The sequence below is a fragment of the Mizuhopecten yessoensis genome, unplaced genomic scaffold (genome assembly GCF_002113885.1).
Source record: "Mizuhopecten yessoensis strain PY_sf001 unplaced genomic scaffold, ASM211388v2 scaffold716355, whole genome shotgun sequence".
In the NCBI taxonomy this organism is placed as follows: Eukaryota; Metazoa; Mollusca; class Bivalvia; order Pectinida; family Pectinidae; genus Mizuhopecten; species Mizuhopecten yessoensis.
The window spans coordinates 247,723-264,121 of record NW_018480075.1 but is presented as its reverse complement, the minus strand read 5'-3'; the positions used below and the strand labels follow the sequence as shown (position 1 = coordinate 264,121).

Below are 16,399 nucleotides of genomic sequence, written 5' to 3'. Positions count from 1 at the left end.
AAGTTCGGCCTTTTTATAATAAAGTCCGTTCTAGGAAGTCTGGCTGCACGTCCGTTTTTGAACATTATTTAACTTTTCCTGTCGGAAGATCGGATAACCGAACGAGCCCCGCCATGGGGTAAGTTCGGACAGGCATTCGGGTTAGTTCGGCCCCCACTGGAATCAGCATAATTATGACGTCATAAAGCATGCAACATCAGCTTTTACCGCCAGTTTTATGTGTTAGCTACATGGGCCGACCTTGCCACGGTATTATTGGCCGAACTTGTTTAGGCCCAAATTGATATTTCAATAAATTCTTATCGTACAGCAATATGGTAGGGAGTGATTGGCTTGGCTTTTATGTATTATCAGTTGGAGCTGTCAGTGTGTTACACGTTTGATTGTAAAAAAGTAGCAATTCCGTTTCAAAAAGTTCGTATAACTAGAAACGATATCATGATTTTCTTTCTACCCTCTCAAAAGTAATTTTTCTCCTGTTAAGAAATTTTACATAAGAGTTTTCCTCGCCATTTTTTCGTTCAATGTCCAGCCAACTAAACTGCTAAGATCCTTCAAGATGTACATTTAAATATTACCTCAAAACAAAAATATCAGGTGTGGCCGAACTTGCCCTGGTTTACCGTATGTAGATTTTTGTATCATTGATGATTGATAAAAATGTATTCACAATATATTTTGAATATCAATGACGCCATTTTCTTCCAGTCAAAGCAAAAGTAGATATTTGTTCTTGTGCGTAACGTATATGATGGGTCGGGTGGCGCAGTGGATAGCGCGCTCGTCTTCACCAAGATGGCCGGATTCAATCCAGGTCACCTGCCCGAACACGCGGGTTTCCTCCGGATACTCCAGCTTCCTCCCACATTAAGAATTAAACACTCTGCGTGCTTTCATCAGGGCACAAAAGAATGTTTGCGATATGTTTGGGAAAAAACTGTTTGCTATAGAAAAAGTGCATATTACATATTTGACAATTTGTCTAAGTAAATGTATAGAGATATTAGTTAAAAAATAAAATTAAAGAAAAGAAAACATTGTAATACTTTAATGTAACTGAGATCGTCGTTATATCGATATGTAGTCTCAATCACTGTTCCATCCTGAACAAATTTTGTAACTGTCACCGAGGTTTGACAGGTAATGATGCCAAATATAATTTAACAGTTTCTGTCTGTAACTAGTTATAAATTGGCACGCGTTGTAAAAAAGTAATACGTTGCCTGAAAAGGGCGTTGAACTCGGGTTGGTTGTCTGGGAAATTATTGTTAATTTCGTCATAAATGCATTAACCATTGTTTCTTTTACGAGTGGTGATGCTTAAATAAATTATATAAAGCCTATAACCAGACTCAAGGGCAGGGTGTAGAAAGGGGAAGCAACTCTGTTTACGCACGCTACGCTCTTATAATGTAGGCATAGACATAGGGATTGGCAGTGAGGTGACACTTATTAGTATACTTTAGGTAAATATCAAGATATTAACATACAAAAAGGATAGCGTCTTAAAATTTCAAGGCATGGAAGACAGATGTAACGATGTTTTGATTCATGTTAAGTTCCCCTTCGTGTGCCCCAATCACTGTAGTTAGCGTGTTTGTTATTTGTATATAGATTTGAACATTATAGTCAAACATACTCGTGACTTAGAAGTCAGGGAAATGGAATAACCTGATTTACCCTGAGATAGTATAGTCCAATTGGTATATAAACGGCGACAGACTAGTAAGCTAGGCGTGTTTAAATGTCGAAACGATGAGCAGAAATAAGTGAATGGCAAGTCGAGGTTTATAAGAAAGATGACATTGGTACAAGTATAATCAGGTTTATTCTCAGTGACGAAGGTTAGGAGAGGAGTACATGGAACGGACAACAAAAAAACAGCACATGCATGACACTTACCACTAATATACAGTCCGTCGGATGGGACTATAAATGGTGACCCGTGTGAGAACTGTCCAATCTCGCACGGAAAAAATCCCTCTGGGTTATTTCGAAAAAGAGTAGGCGCGTAAACGCCGACACAGAGGATAGTGAAAATTTTATCCAAAACTTTAGATCGTTAGAAATAGGGTCTCTTTATTAAGACATTTAGATGGACTTCAAAATTTTATATACAAACCAAATTCATAGAATAGGCAGGGACTGGTGTGGCTGAAGGCGGCACAGTACCCCACTTCCGGTCCTGACTTGGTGATGCTGTACGATGAGTGTTAGGTTAAGGCATTATTAGGCATAGGAGCCGTCTTACAAAAACTAGACTTATACAGTTAATATATATAGGATAGACGGCCCCTTCTCTAACCTATCTGCCCCCTCTATTCTTTTACTCCATACTTTATCCCTTTTACTCATTTTCCTTTCTTTTCTTCATCTGCTGGATAACCGAAATACACGGTAGTGAAGCGGACGTAAAACCTATCAATCAATCAATCAATCAGTAAGCTAGGCTTTTTATCGACGGTCTTCGACGATTCACTGGAAGCTGGAAGTTTTACCACGACGAAGATAAAAGGTAATACTAAAATCCTGTATTAGGATAGTAGGGACACCCGGAATAAAGGTGCTACGGAACAACTGGCAACAGAGCCTGGACAAGGCTCTGGGTAGCTATTGTTCTCCCGGTATTATCTAGAACACTGAGTAAGTGTAGGTGATTGGCCGTTGCGCTGTGTTGACAACTGCGCGGGTGGGCGCCGTTGCTCTGTGTGAAGTCGAGTGATAGGATCAGGGGCGAGTGTGTTTGCCTTAGCCCTGACAGGTAGTGAGCGTGCATTGCTAGTTATTGTTCTATATATATTTACCTTGCAATTAGCAATCATAGTGCACATAATATTGATTCAGTATAAATTAGATATTGTTATTGTTGTTATATCATAAAGTAATTTTTTCTCTTTCATCAACGGCGTTGACCAAGCCAGTGCGCCGGTATAGTTTACAGTACAGTACATCACAAGTATATACTAAGAACGGACCCAGGGTTGTTAATACTTGTCATCGTCCATTAAGGCCAAGATAACATATTTTTATCAATTGTGAAGGATCGGGATTGGGCAATTAAACTTTTCTTTTGATTTACGATAAAATTTTCATTTGAATCATCCGAAAGTATCTATTTAATCTATCTCACTCTTTGTTCATGTTAATGTTAATATGTTGGGAATGAAATTGTATTTTTCAACGTTGACCTCCTGTTTCCATAGTCATTCTTTTAATTGTGTTTCTCTATACACCAACGGTTTATGACCCGTTTCATTCCACATCAACGTGAAAAACGAGGATACTGAATCGTCAACAGTACCGTAATTCGAACTGAAAATCTATAAAATATGGGAAAATATTTACTAAGGAAATAGTTACATAAATACCCTTGAAAACCTACAAGAAGATTATGACATGACATTACGGATGGGTAAGCGTCTTCTACTTAATCGAAGACACACGCAATGAAAATCAAGGTCAACCTCAAGTAGTGTCACGTCCTCAAATCAAGAACACTGGTAGAGACAACAAAAACCACAAGTCTTACAAAGGTGTATAGTTAAACGTATTACCCGTCATACCACACAAAGAAATAGCATATTTGCCTATGAGATTATAATGAAATCGGACACAGAGCAGGTATCCTAATATTGGACAGAATATATAGGAACAATAAAAAATGTAGTATACGTATTCAACCTCAATGTGCATGCAACACGTCTTAGCATTAAAGAATTTGGTGTGATTCGGTGATGTCTTTTGCAGTTTTAGACTTCTGCTTATTCTATTAGCTGAAATGAGATCATTGCACTGCCTGTACGTTGCCACTCACGCAATATGTACATGTAAGGGTTTATGCTGAAGAACAATTTCCTGGAATCGGGATTTTTATGGTATGTTGTAATGCTTCATTGCAATACAAAATACGTCGCAGTATTCACGCAGTCGTATATAATGCATATAACCCCGGTGTAAACCAAGACACTGACGTCAATGAGTTCAGTCCTGTTATGTTTTTTTAAATATGTATCCAGCCTTTTAGCCCTTACATTGTACGACAGTGTTTCAGGTTAAATAAATTCATTATTTCAATATCATATTACTTTCCTTGGGTAAGACTAGATAGCTCTCACGGTCGTCATCCAAACGAGACTCCCAGCTATGAATGAGGTGCATTGAAGGAATTGTTATGAGTGTCCTAGATTTCGGAGTTATGATATCGTTGCATCGTTTCTTACGAAGTCATATTCAAACCTTCCTCTTTTGGTTGATGTCTTCTTTGTTCCTGTTGATGTATCTCAGTATCGATTTCTGTTTCTTTTTATTTGTAATTGTTTTAAATAAGTCACCAGAAAAGGATCGTAGTACGAGAAAAAAAGACACAATAGGATATGAATCGAGTCCCTACTGAACAGTGTACTGATGTTCTATCTATGCAGATATTGTAATACACCCAGTCCGCCTACTTCCAGCCTGTTCACTCCAACAAAGTGTTAAGAGAAATATACACCTGCTATATTAATCTTCATGCTATTGCACGAGGCGACTTATGTTTCAATGCCCCTTCTGTGTAATTGGAGGTTTTCTGTTGTTGGTTCTGTTTAGGATGACATTTAAGAAACTGAATCTGATTTGATTGCATCACCAATGTATTTCTTTTTTCCGCTTACCTAACCTTTCAGTTTTTTTCTGTTTTTGTTTTTTTCTGATTATGTTTTTTCCCTTTTTTATTTGCGGTGCTTCCTTAGACGCCCTTATATGATGCAAGGGAGTTAAATTCCAGTTCCGTAAAAAACTAAATCAAAGTAACAGTATGCGACATCTTGCAATGGTTGTCTGTGTGGTCTGTGATGCCGATTATATTAACATGTTGATTATTTAATTGTTCATTGGTTATACTTTAGGGGTTCAGCTAACGGCATACAATGTATGAGGACGGGTCCATAGATGTGAAATCCCCACAAGAGACATTTAAAAATAGCATACCGCGGATGTTTTAAGCATTGGCATTGCAGAAAGACACTTCTCCTGGTCGTATTATACTGAGATCGAGCTAATATAGGCAGACACCGTCATATAGAAAGAATATGTGTATGTGAGTGAGAAAAGAACACGATAGAATAGGCAGCAGCTCAATGTTGAAAATCTCTTCAAAACGTCACGCAATAAAATCTGTTAATTCTGAAGAGAGGTCAGTATTAGTCGCCTCTTACGATCGTGCAGTGGGATATATCATGTCATTGTTTTTTCTAATGTCCTTAACCTGCAGGTGACAAAATATATTTGACACACACGTGGTGGGCACATTTTTATTGTATGTGGCATGATACTTATTGCGTGCAAAACATTCAGGTCACGACTAGACCAAGGCATTTGTATTTTGTCGAAACATCAATCTACCATGTGATAAGTTTTAGGGATGTTTGGAATCGAAATGGACACGTGACAGGGAAGATGTCCATCAGTGACATGGATTGTGTTGGTACGTGACATGTAAGATGCACGATCGTGACATGGCTTGTGTTGGTACGTGACATGTAAGATGCACGACCGTGACATGGATGGCGTTATTACGACGCATCAGCGTAAAATGAGCTTTTATCATCGTAGTTTTATCATTAAACATTTTTTCGATCCCACGTGTTTATCAGTAAATTTTCTGTCAATCGCAATGACCCACTTACCGTCAACATGAGGCTCGTTTACACATAAAAAGCTATTCCAAGTTGTCCATGTTACTCCAGTTCTAATTAGGAAAGAATCGATTTAAACGAATGATTTGACCGAGACTAACAGAAATTTTGACAACTCCCTTCAACGGCAACTGTGCTAGAGGAATGCTTTCTGCAGTCGTAGCAACATAAGCGGAAACAATCGTGTTCCTATTGTGTACTACAATCCTGGGGAAATCATAAAAGCGCTTTGAACGAAAAGGTAGCACTTTCAGTCATCATTAAAGTCAGTATAAAGGCAATGGGATGTTAACCCGCTGATGTGATTCTTCTATAATTCATTCAGAGAAAACCCCTATGGAGACTTTGTTGGATTTACTAGTTTAATTCAGATGTACTCAAGTCTTTTACGAATGCCGATGAAAGATGCATGCATCTGATTGTTCCAACTGTAAATCGTCATCAATCGACAAAGCTTTGACGGCGACAGGTTTCAGCTGCTGGAAGCCACGTCAAGGTAAAGCGTTGATGGAGTTTTACTGTGTCGAATTCCAGGGACAGGGTTCCGTTTCGGTGAATAGTGTTCCAGTCATTACTGCTGTACATCACTTAAATGTTTGAATTGCATGGAAAGAGGCCATATATCAGCACTCAGCTCCCACCTTTGCAGCGCGCCATATATAACTCAGTGACGTTTTATACCTCATAATGCAGTGACATAGCTGAGTTAGCTTCAACAATGACATTACAATTACACAAACATCAATAGCACACAACGTTTAACAAATTATGCTTGAACGGTGTATGTAAACCCTTTATGTATCGACACAGTGTTTGGGGTGGTCGGGTAGCGTAGTGAAAAACACGCTCGCCTTAAAATAATTTCTAGTTAAGATTTTAGAGAATCTGTTAAAGCAAGTTCATCCGGAAAATGTTAGTTTGATATATATTTATATTTATGCAATGCATAAAGTGATTTATATTATCTGGTTAGTATATGATATTTTTATTTGTTATATTTTGTTGGTTCCGGATGGAGGATAACTTTCCGTTTTTTAAACTAGTCCATCCCTATAGAAGTCGTCACGTGATGTTTTGGTGAACTTAAGTCACGTGACCTGAGCAGAATATTTTTCCATGCTGACATTTTGAAACATCTCCTTAAAAAATCAGCTATTTCCCTACATGGAAGAGTGCTGAGCATCTGATACAGAAGGTGTTCACGCATAAGAGGCGAGGTTAGCTAATAGCAGGGGTATCCTCCCTCGGCTTTCGCCGTAAGAACTGTCAATTTAAACATTTCTTGTGGAAACATTGGTGACGCTTAGCCCGCGAATTCGTATTGTTTGTAAACAAACGCATGTGGGGAAGACTTGTCAAAGATGACGATTACTGCTATGCTGCTTGGTCATTCTTTCGTTAGACGGATTAAATCCTTTATGGACAGTTCGATAGATATTAGGGTGAACGAAAAGTCGAACGGAGGTACGAGTGATATGTGAAGGATTCAAACCAGGGCAATAACGTTACCGTTAGTGCAAGACAATGACCCAGTTATAGTACAAACGATCTGTGTGACCAGGAAAAATCGGTCGAGGTCATATTTCGGCAGCTAGTGGAACTAGTTGTGACACTTCGTTACAAATTGTGGGTGCGTCGTGTGATCGTCATGCAGGTGTTGCATAGGTTCCCCCCTTCACGACAAATTCGTTATGAGGTGGACACTGTGTGGTTTAACGCCAGGGCAGATGAGTTGAACCGTCGACTCGACAGGTATATTCCGGGAAAGGACGGGTTGAGGTTTTCCTGAATGACAGGATTTTGGTCGGCATCTGTATCTGTATATTACTGGAAGACCTCAAATTTTCAATATGTCCGTGGCAGAAAGCCAACAGCGTGTGTATGACAAGGATGGGGTACACATCAACGCAGAATGGAAACGTAAATACTATAATAACTTGAGAAGTGCATTGAAGAAGAATTATGATGCTGTTAAATGAAGAAAATATTCCACTCGAACGTTTTGAGGCAAAATGTATGGTTTAATAAAACAAAAAGATGAAAACTAAAATCACACTCGCCTTTTAAAAGACGGCCGGGCTTTGACTCGCCGATCAGACGTAAAGATAAATTGGGTCATAAGCCCTATCACGTGGATTTTTTCCCGGTAAGCCGGTTTTCTTCCACATTAAGACCCTCTGCGTTCATTTTTATCATATAAACGAAATACATTTGACATAATAAAGGAACATTTCACCAAGTATCTAAAAAACGTACAAGGAATAATCTGGCTTGGTTGACCAACTGAAAGAGCCAGCGATAAAACCATGTTTACATGGATTCCTGTGAAGTTTCAGAAAATTAAAAACACGGTAGGACCGTATGCGTGTTATCATCGGGTATTCAGAAAGTTTGTAATACAAAAGTGTGATTAATGAGTATTTCGTCCTTTGAATATGTGCAGGTAGATTTCCTATGTTATCAAGCTTTAGTTATTTCTTAAAGCAGGTAATATAATGAAGTTTGCGGACAAAGATTAAGTTTAAGATGCTTTGTCTGCAGACATAGCTGCATGCCTAGTATGCAGATCGTTGAATTTGACATCGGGGTCAAGAAATACCTAATTGTGTTTTGCTTTCATTTCAGATTTCAAGCATCAAGCTCTTTTTTTGCAATATGGACCTGATATATTTGATCCATTCTGAAAGTCAATCAAATTCAGTAAAAACTCGTCTTGTCCATTGCCTAGCGAGGTCTTCCACAGAATCCACGAGTACATGTATCTTTAGACTACCATTTCAGTTGATAGTTGGAGTATCTCGATACTCAGGTTCCTTCGTAAAAAGCCTTCGTATGATGGATGATATATATAGATCGTCAGTGACTACATATCTAGCCGGACTACAGTGGTATGGGGACGTGGACCGAGAACATGCGGAAGGAGGAGTTGTGATATGGACATCTACATTTAGCTATTGCAGCGTTTGCTAGTAGTTGAAGACATATGAAGCAATGGGTTAAGAATGATATTACGATTATTAAATGGAAAAACTCTTATCCTTCTTTTTGGAAAGTTTTTAAATAATATGATCATTGTTTAGAGGGAGACTATAACGTTGCGTTTATCCCCATTATGGAATAAGTCTGTTTGTTCTAAAGATATAGCTGGATGTAACGCAAAGATTGATAAATCTGGACAGACACTGTTTTTTTAAATGAATTGCTTTGAACGTACAAATGTGAAGAACCAAATTGTAGGCCGAATTATTTTTTGAAAAGATTTTTAGCTGCATTCTAAAACTAGCTAATCTCCTCCTAGTTTGACACTAATCCAACATCCAAACGATCAAAAAATATTAAAGCCCATTTATCGATAAATCAATTTGCTACACACGGGGGCCAGCCAAATTTACACGGAGACTACTGGCAAGGTTTTGGTCACCAACAAGATCTTGCAGATAAATGAGCTATTGGTTTGTGTGATATAAAGGTCGATGCCTTTATATTATGCTCAGGAGAGCTTTTTGTACATATGTAGTTTTGTCACTTTCCCAGTTCACTTTGATTTTACGTACATTTACATATCGGGTGTCGTCGATTAAGCAGAAAGACGATTTCCCTTCCGGAACACCTGGTCTTGTTCCTATTGAACTTGTTTAAGGGTCTCCGTTTGAATCTTTCATTTGATCGTCACATATTATAATAGTAACACTAAGTGCACGATTCACTAAATAAATGTAGCTACAATTAGGAAACGCCGCGATACTTAGTTTTAAAAGGAAACGTATAATAGATGTACATAAGTATTAGAAAGGTGAGTACACCTTCGACAATCGGTAATAGACACATCATGCCAAAAATCAGTTTTTCTGCATCATACAAATGTTGCGTTATTGTAAGAATCATCGGTGATGATTGGGGCTTAAAGTTTGAAATCCAAATGGATTGGTTTACGCTACTGTTGAAACAGTATGAATATATGCCGGTTTTGGAAAATACAAAAATGGAAAGGGAAGGAACGAAACGATGTATCATTAAACGATATTGTTTTGATTGGAGTTTGTCCGAATGTATGTACTCAGCCGTAGGTTTTGTTTTTTTTAAATTTTACTTTGTACTGCAAGCATAGTACATGTACATTAAAAGTATGTATATATACTTTAAAATGATGCTCACCTGTCCAACGACACCATACGTCAGTCAAAGTGTCAATTTCCTTGAACAAACGATTCAATCACAATCTAAATATAGTAACACGTCTCTGTAAAGTGTGGCGTTAGGTTTGAGTGATTTGACAGCCACATTAAGATGTATTGCTTCGAGCTATCAACCTGTGTTGTCATCAATTTTACACCTCAACCAATTTCAATTGAAATATGAACAAAAAATTTACCAGATGTTAATTGAATAATTATATTTTCTAGGTAATTACTTACCGTGTTTGATGTCTGCCATCAAACCGACGTGACCTTTTCGTCATGCCTTCCCCGTACATCAATTCTGACAGCCCAAATTGCCAGCATTGTTGATGGTAACAATAAAAGAAATCTAAATAAGAAAACTATTTTAGATATTTGCAATTTTGTGCTTTACTACATTATTATATACGTTAAAACATATTTCAGGCTGTTATTCACGTTTCTGACAACTCTAAGTAGGGCTTAATTAGCTGTGAACGCATTATTTGTAATTAGTTGAAGTGTAACATTGTAAATGATATAGAATGAACTATGATACTTTTACACGTTATTTGACACATATTCAAAGTAATTGTAGTTATTATGTGGACCTGTCAAGGATACGATTATGCGTGTTTCTTACCCTCAATGTTTTGAACAGGTACATTTGTATTCATATTTTTTTCCCACAAGTAATTTTTTTTCATATTTTCTTACGGTTGATAACATAGCCTTTATAAATTGTATGCATTTAATCTCTCTCGTTAAGTCTAACACTGGGAGGCAAACTAAACTGTTACTCTTAACATCCTTGGATGGAACTTTTATTATTTAATAACAAAACAAAAAAACACAGAAAACACAAACTCAATTTACTGTAAGATATAAGTTATTTTAGCATTGATAATCGAACCCGTTCTTTCCATCAGACTTTAACTTCAACTTGAATTTAACCATGATTCGTAGACGTGTATATTATTTTTTAACTAAGCGAATTAATTGCCGAAGGTCAACAGCCCATACGCATGAGAGTATTCGTCAAATCATAAAGGAAACATGTCTAATTTTATTCAAGGAAAGAACGAAAATACAATAACATCTATTGACACCATAACTCAGTTTTTATATCACGATCAATATTAGACTCCAGACATTAGCAATGTTGAGGTGACAATGATATAAGCTACGACAAGTGTCAATAGTTTATGAATATTCATTTGTTTTTGCACATATAACCACCATTATCACTGTTGTATAATCACAAGACGTGTCGTATGATTTTTTTGTTTGGGATGTCAGCCTTTTTACCAGTTAAGTCTTTTGGCGACAATGACCACAGATGATGCTGCCGCACTGCAGCCATTATTAGATAATGACAGTGTCCACTGATTACAATGTCCTCTGTTGATGTGTCCACGCATAGATCATTTAAGCGTGCCAGTACACTTAAATGTCACACTTGGGCAATGCATCATGGCAAATGGATGTCGGGAGGTATTCGGGAGACTGAAATGAAAGAGTAAATAAGCAAGATGAGAAAAGGTAGATGTGTTGCCATGGAAAAAGCAGACAATGTCCTCCAAAGTCCTTATTATTTGCCCTTACATTAAAAAGAGAACAAAGAAGTAATAGAAAGGGCCAGGGGCCAGTGTTTGTCTCTACTTACGACCCTTCCATGGAATACAGCTGGTCAATTATCCGCTGAAAACCTGCAAGGAAATGTTCAAGATAAAAAGACATTATTTCATACATATGAAATTCATACTTTATCATTGCGCACTCGATAATAATTATAATCGAGAAGAATATTTCTTACAAATTTCATCTATTTTCATTAAATAATTAAACTCTTACCTCATTCTAAGACAGACATCACTTTCACATCACAAATTTAATACTTATCCGTAATCCCTACCCCGGTATCATTGCAGGGTCACGAATTTAACAGATGAAGAGACGCGACCTTCTATGATCTCACGAAGGTCGTCGTGTTTTTGACATGATAACGATCACGTCCCTAAGGCTGTTGATGAGACTAAATGCCTGTGAGCTTTGACACCACCTATCCGATTTGTATGGCATTTCACTAAAAGCGTTCAACACCCTATAGTTACTGAAAGACGCGAAGGACGGACGATCGATTGATGACTCCGACAGTCGTGACGTAATGGGTCATAAAAAGGCCGTATTGACCATAGCCCAGTCTCGGTAAGTATGACAGGCTTAACTGACGAAAAAAATAAAGGAAATATGGTTCGACATTTTTGTTTCAGAAATGAGGTATCAGCTTCAATCATGGCATTTTGTTTTTTGATAATTTATCCATTAACAATTGGATAAATGGCAAAATGCAGCATTACCGATTTTATTGATTTACATTAATGTTAAATAAAAAAGAAATCTTTCTTTTCTTTTATTGCATTTTTTTCAATTTTTTTTTTCAAACACATACTTAAAACTGAGGTTGCTGTAAAAGGACTTTGTCTATTTTGTGAGGTTATTTTACGTAAACAGGTTGTTGACACTGCTCATGGACTGTCAGTCCCCGAGCCTGTACGTGACCTTATAGCTGGAATACATTCCGGATCGTCTTAAAGAAAGTATTGTTTCAAAACAAAATTACGTTGTAGCCAAAAGCTGTAAATTTTTACCTTATAAGGAATTGTACATAAATAGGTACATTTCCCCTGTCGCTGTATTCTACATACATTCGGACCATCTCCGACTGGAGTTTTGTTCGTTTGACCTTTAGTACTAAATGATGAGTCGCGAATCGACCTAATGGACACGTGCTGCGGTAACATGTCGACTCTGTTTGGCTTCCTACATCGAGAAACTTAAATTTAATTAGATACTTCCGTTCTTAAGATTTATATTGATTATCTTATGTCGTTAACAGACTATACTTGGTCAGTTGGTGACATCCTATCCCTCTCCTCCTCACCGAAACAAAGGCGTGGCCTAATTTTACCAGCAATACCATAACCATATTTAAAACAGAAACTGCGAGAGTTGGAGTCGAAGTTAAAGTTAGAACTGTTTGATCTCATTATAAACTCGTATAATGTATACAAACTCTGTACAACAAAAACATATTCTTGCGTTATGGCACAATCTAACACTGTATGATATAGTACATGTACATGGTTATTAGTCATTAGAAATATTAAATTGTGCCTTTTTTTAATAAATAAATAAAATAGATAAAATTGGATTCGTCTGATCTGATTGATGATTAATTTCACGAATCTATTAAAGAACCAAATCAATCATACAAAACACCATCTGATCGTAGTACATGTAGGTACAGTATATCGGTCTAAACTTACATCAATTACATTTACAAGGTGAACGAACCACTCACACAGGTGACTGCCCCTTTACATATGGTAATAGACACAGTATGCCAAAAAGATAGTTACACTGCATCATACAGCTGTTTCGTCTTTCTGGGACTCATAAATAATGTTGGGGGCCAGAAAGCTGGAAATCTAAATTGGTCTAAAATACTGTTGAAATATAGTGTCATGTTGGTCGTCCTTCTTGGACTCTTCAATAATGCTAGGGGCCAATCTAATGTTGAAACAGAAGGTCAGGTGTTTCGTCCTCCTCGGACTCTTCAATGATGCTAGGGGCCAAACTAATGTTGAAACAGAAGTTCAGGTGGTTCGCCCTTCTGGGACTCATCGATGATGCTAGGGGCCAAACTAATGTTGAAACAGAGGGTCAGGTGTTTCGCCCTCCTGGGACTATTCAATGATGCTAGGGACCAAACTAATATTGAAACAGAACGTCAGGTGGTTCGTCCTCCTGGGACTTTTCTTAGAAGTATAATTTTGCATACTTCCTTATCTGTATGTACCTGCATTGGCAACTTTTCTTTGAAGGCCACGCTATATGTATTGTGTTGGCTTTATCAGCAGCATCAAGACAACACAGATGTAACGACAGTCAATGACACATATCAAGGTGACCTTTATTTTCAATATGTCTAGAACACTCAGTAATGCGGCCTTTATTGGATAAAGGTCAAAGAAATTAAAACGTTATTGAGACAACATGATCCTCTTGGATTATCTGTATGTACCTGCACTGGCAACTTTTCTTTGAAGGAAACGCTATAGGTATTGTGTTGGCTTTATCAGCAGCACCAAGACAATACAGATGTAACGACAATCAATGACACATATCAAGGTGACTTTTACTATCAATATGTCTAGAACACTCAGTAATGAGGCCTGTATTGGATATAGGTCAAAGAAATTAACACGTTATTGAGACAACATGATCTTCTTGGGATTTCCAAGATGCAAATAACTCAGAATGCATTGATATGTATCACTATATTACGAAGAGAGAATGAGATAACCAGGTACAAGCCGGGATCTATTCTCGCTTCCAACGTCGTGACGTGAACAGCTTCAACCTATAAACCATCTCTACTTGTACCTATAACTGTCAAAACGAAAGACCATTTATTTGTACAGTAATTGAGGTATTGTTATACTTCAAGCACGAAATAAACGTTTATTGTTACACATAGTTCAAGTGCAAATTAGTAACAGTATTATAATTCCGCAATTTTATATATAGTTTAAAAACTTATTAAGATAACCACATTGAAAAATGTGTCTGATTTCTTACTATCAATACAGGTTCAATTCAGGAGCGTAGGTAAGTCTTGATGACAAAGATATTGGTTTTATTTGCACGACCTCATCATATTTTATAAGAAAAAGCATCCATCTCAGGTATATTGTTTATCAATAATCGCTTCTCTTCAATTATTTCATTGTCTTTCTTCTTACCTCTTTACCGTTTAAGGTGTATCTGAAATTGCTGTCTCGACAGTTCTTCAATCGTTTTTATGCTCCAGTTCAAGACCATTTCTTCCGTATTGCCGCCGTACAATACTACATTTATGGTTACAAACACCACAAACTTTTTACCAGAATTGAAGGAAATGCGAGAGCGGGATGTTAATTTCCTTAACTGTATTGATATGTTAAATGCGCATCCCTACTGTCACTATCACGGAAGGGACTGTGATAAATACATAGTTCTAATGCTTCTCATTCCAATCGCACATTTGTAGAAGTTATTGTGAGAAGACAGTTACTTATCAAAGGGCCTTAAGACGGGCCTAGTGCTGGAGAAGAAACAGAAAGGCTTCAGCTTAGGCCTGGTTGGTAGGTAACTGATCGATATCAACACAAAAATGACAACTTCTAAAAATGTTTTAGTTAATGTCTCAGCAATTCATATTATTTCGGTGACCATTATACCCCCTTCTTTCCCCTTCCGTCTATGCTAGACATATTGCATGGGTAAGTATGGATTATAAACAGCGTAAACACGAGGAGATTTCTATGTCTCGCTAATTTCCACAATTCTTTGACAATGTCTTTGTTCAGATATTTCTAAACATTTTCTTCAGGTTGGAAAGTATGGATTATGAGAATTTCTATTTACACAACCAATAAAATGTTCTATATGCACACACAAGTGTAAATAGATAACCAAGTATTAAACAAAACGTAGCCGAATCGAGTCATTTCGGTACATATATAACAACTATTGTACATACACTTACAGCGTAGCCGAGATCGACATCGATTTTATGGACAATTCGTACACATTTTACACCTTTGTGTGCATACGTTTCACTGGCCATTGGTCTGCTGGATGAAGGTGACAGTGTACATATCGTATAAGATATCAAAACGTCACACAGAAAATTGTATTGGTTGTGTAAAAGACATTATCATCATAATACTGCAGGGGTGCAGAGAGGGAAAGTGAGCATAAGCAAAGGATACATTCCACACGTTTATCTTTGAGTATATTTAATACACTTAATGCACTTAATAATCACACTATGATCATCTCCTGTGTTCAATAGCCCGTCTATCAGAAAAAGGAAGACTTTTTGAAATTTCCACAGCATAAATATTTTATAAAATGAAATCGTCGTTTTAATGAAAAAAAAAACAATACGATTTAATCTTTTTTATTTGAAGAAAAAAATATGCAGCTGTAATTTAGGCCTAACACAAGAAATTATATGAGAGCAACAGGCATGCATCTTTCGATAAATTAGGTCACACGCTGGAGTTCACTCCCTTGGATAAAGCTACAAGAACAGCTGGACGGGCGTTAGCTTTACGATGTTTAAACTTCATCTCATTAGCCTGACTGCTGATAACCTTTATATGAGTAATACTGTGTAAACAAAGCTTGAAATTGACGTAACTTTATCAACTTCAGCGAAAATTGTTTCATAATTTTATTTGGTTTTATTTAAATATTTAAACAGTTGTTTCATTTCAATTTTCTTATGTATGCAATGTAAAGTTGATGTTACAGAAAAATATGCTGTTGTAAATGCTATTTGTCTAATTTTGATTATAAAGATAACTGAAGGGAGTGTTTTCTGTTTTATAAAACATTTTGCGTATTTTTTTGTCATATGAGACAAATGATTTAAGATGTAAATCAAGACGCAATGCAATCTTATTAACGCCTCCTCGAACTGACAATCTGTATGTAATATGACTTGAAATTTCC

At 37.0% G+C, this 16,399-nt stretch overlaps 1 long non-coding RNA gene across 1 annotated transcript; it reads right to left on the bottom strand.

The window, feature by feature from the left end:
• Positions 1 to 10,946: 10,946 nt before the first annotated feature.
• LOC110443635 lies at positions 10,947 to 11,744 on the bottom strand. Its single transcript, XR_002462137.1, has 3 exons — positions 11,687 to 11,744; positions 11,499 to 11,541; positions 10,947 to 11,338 (listed from the first exon to the last, which is right to left on the bottom strand). It is a non-coding gene; the product is annotated as an uncharacterized LOC110443635 (long non-coding RNA).
• Between the last annotated feature and the right edge of the window lie 4,655 nt (positions 11,745 to 16,399).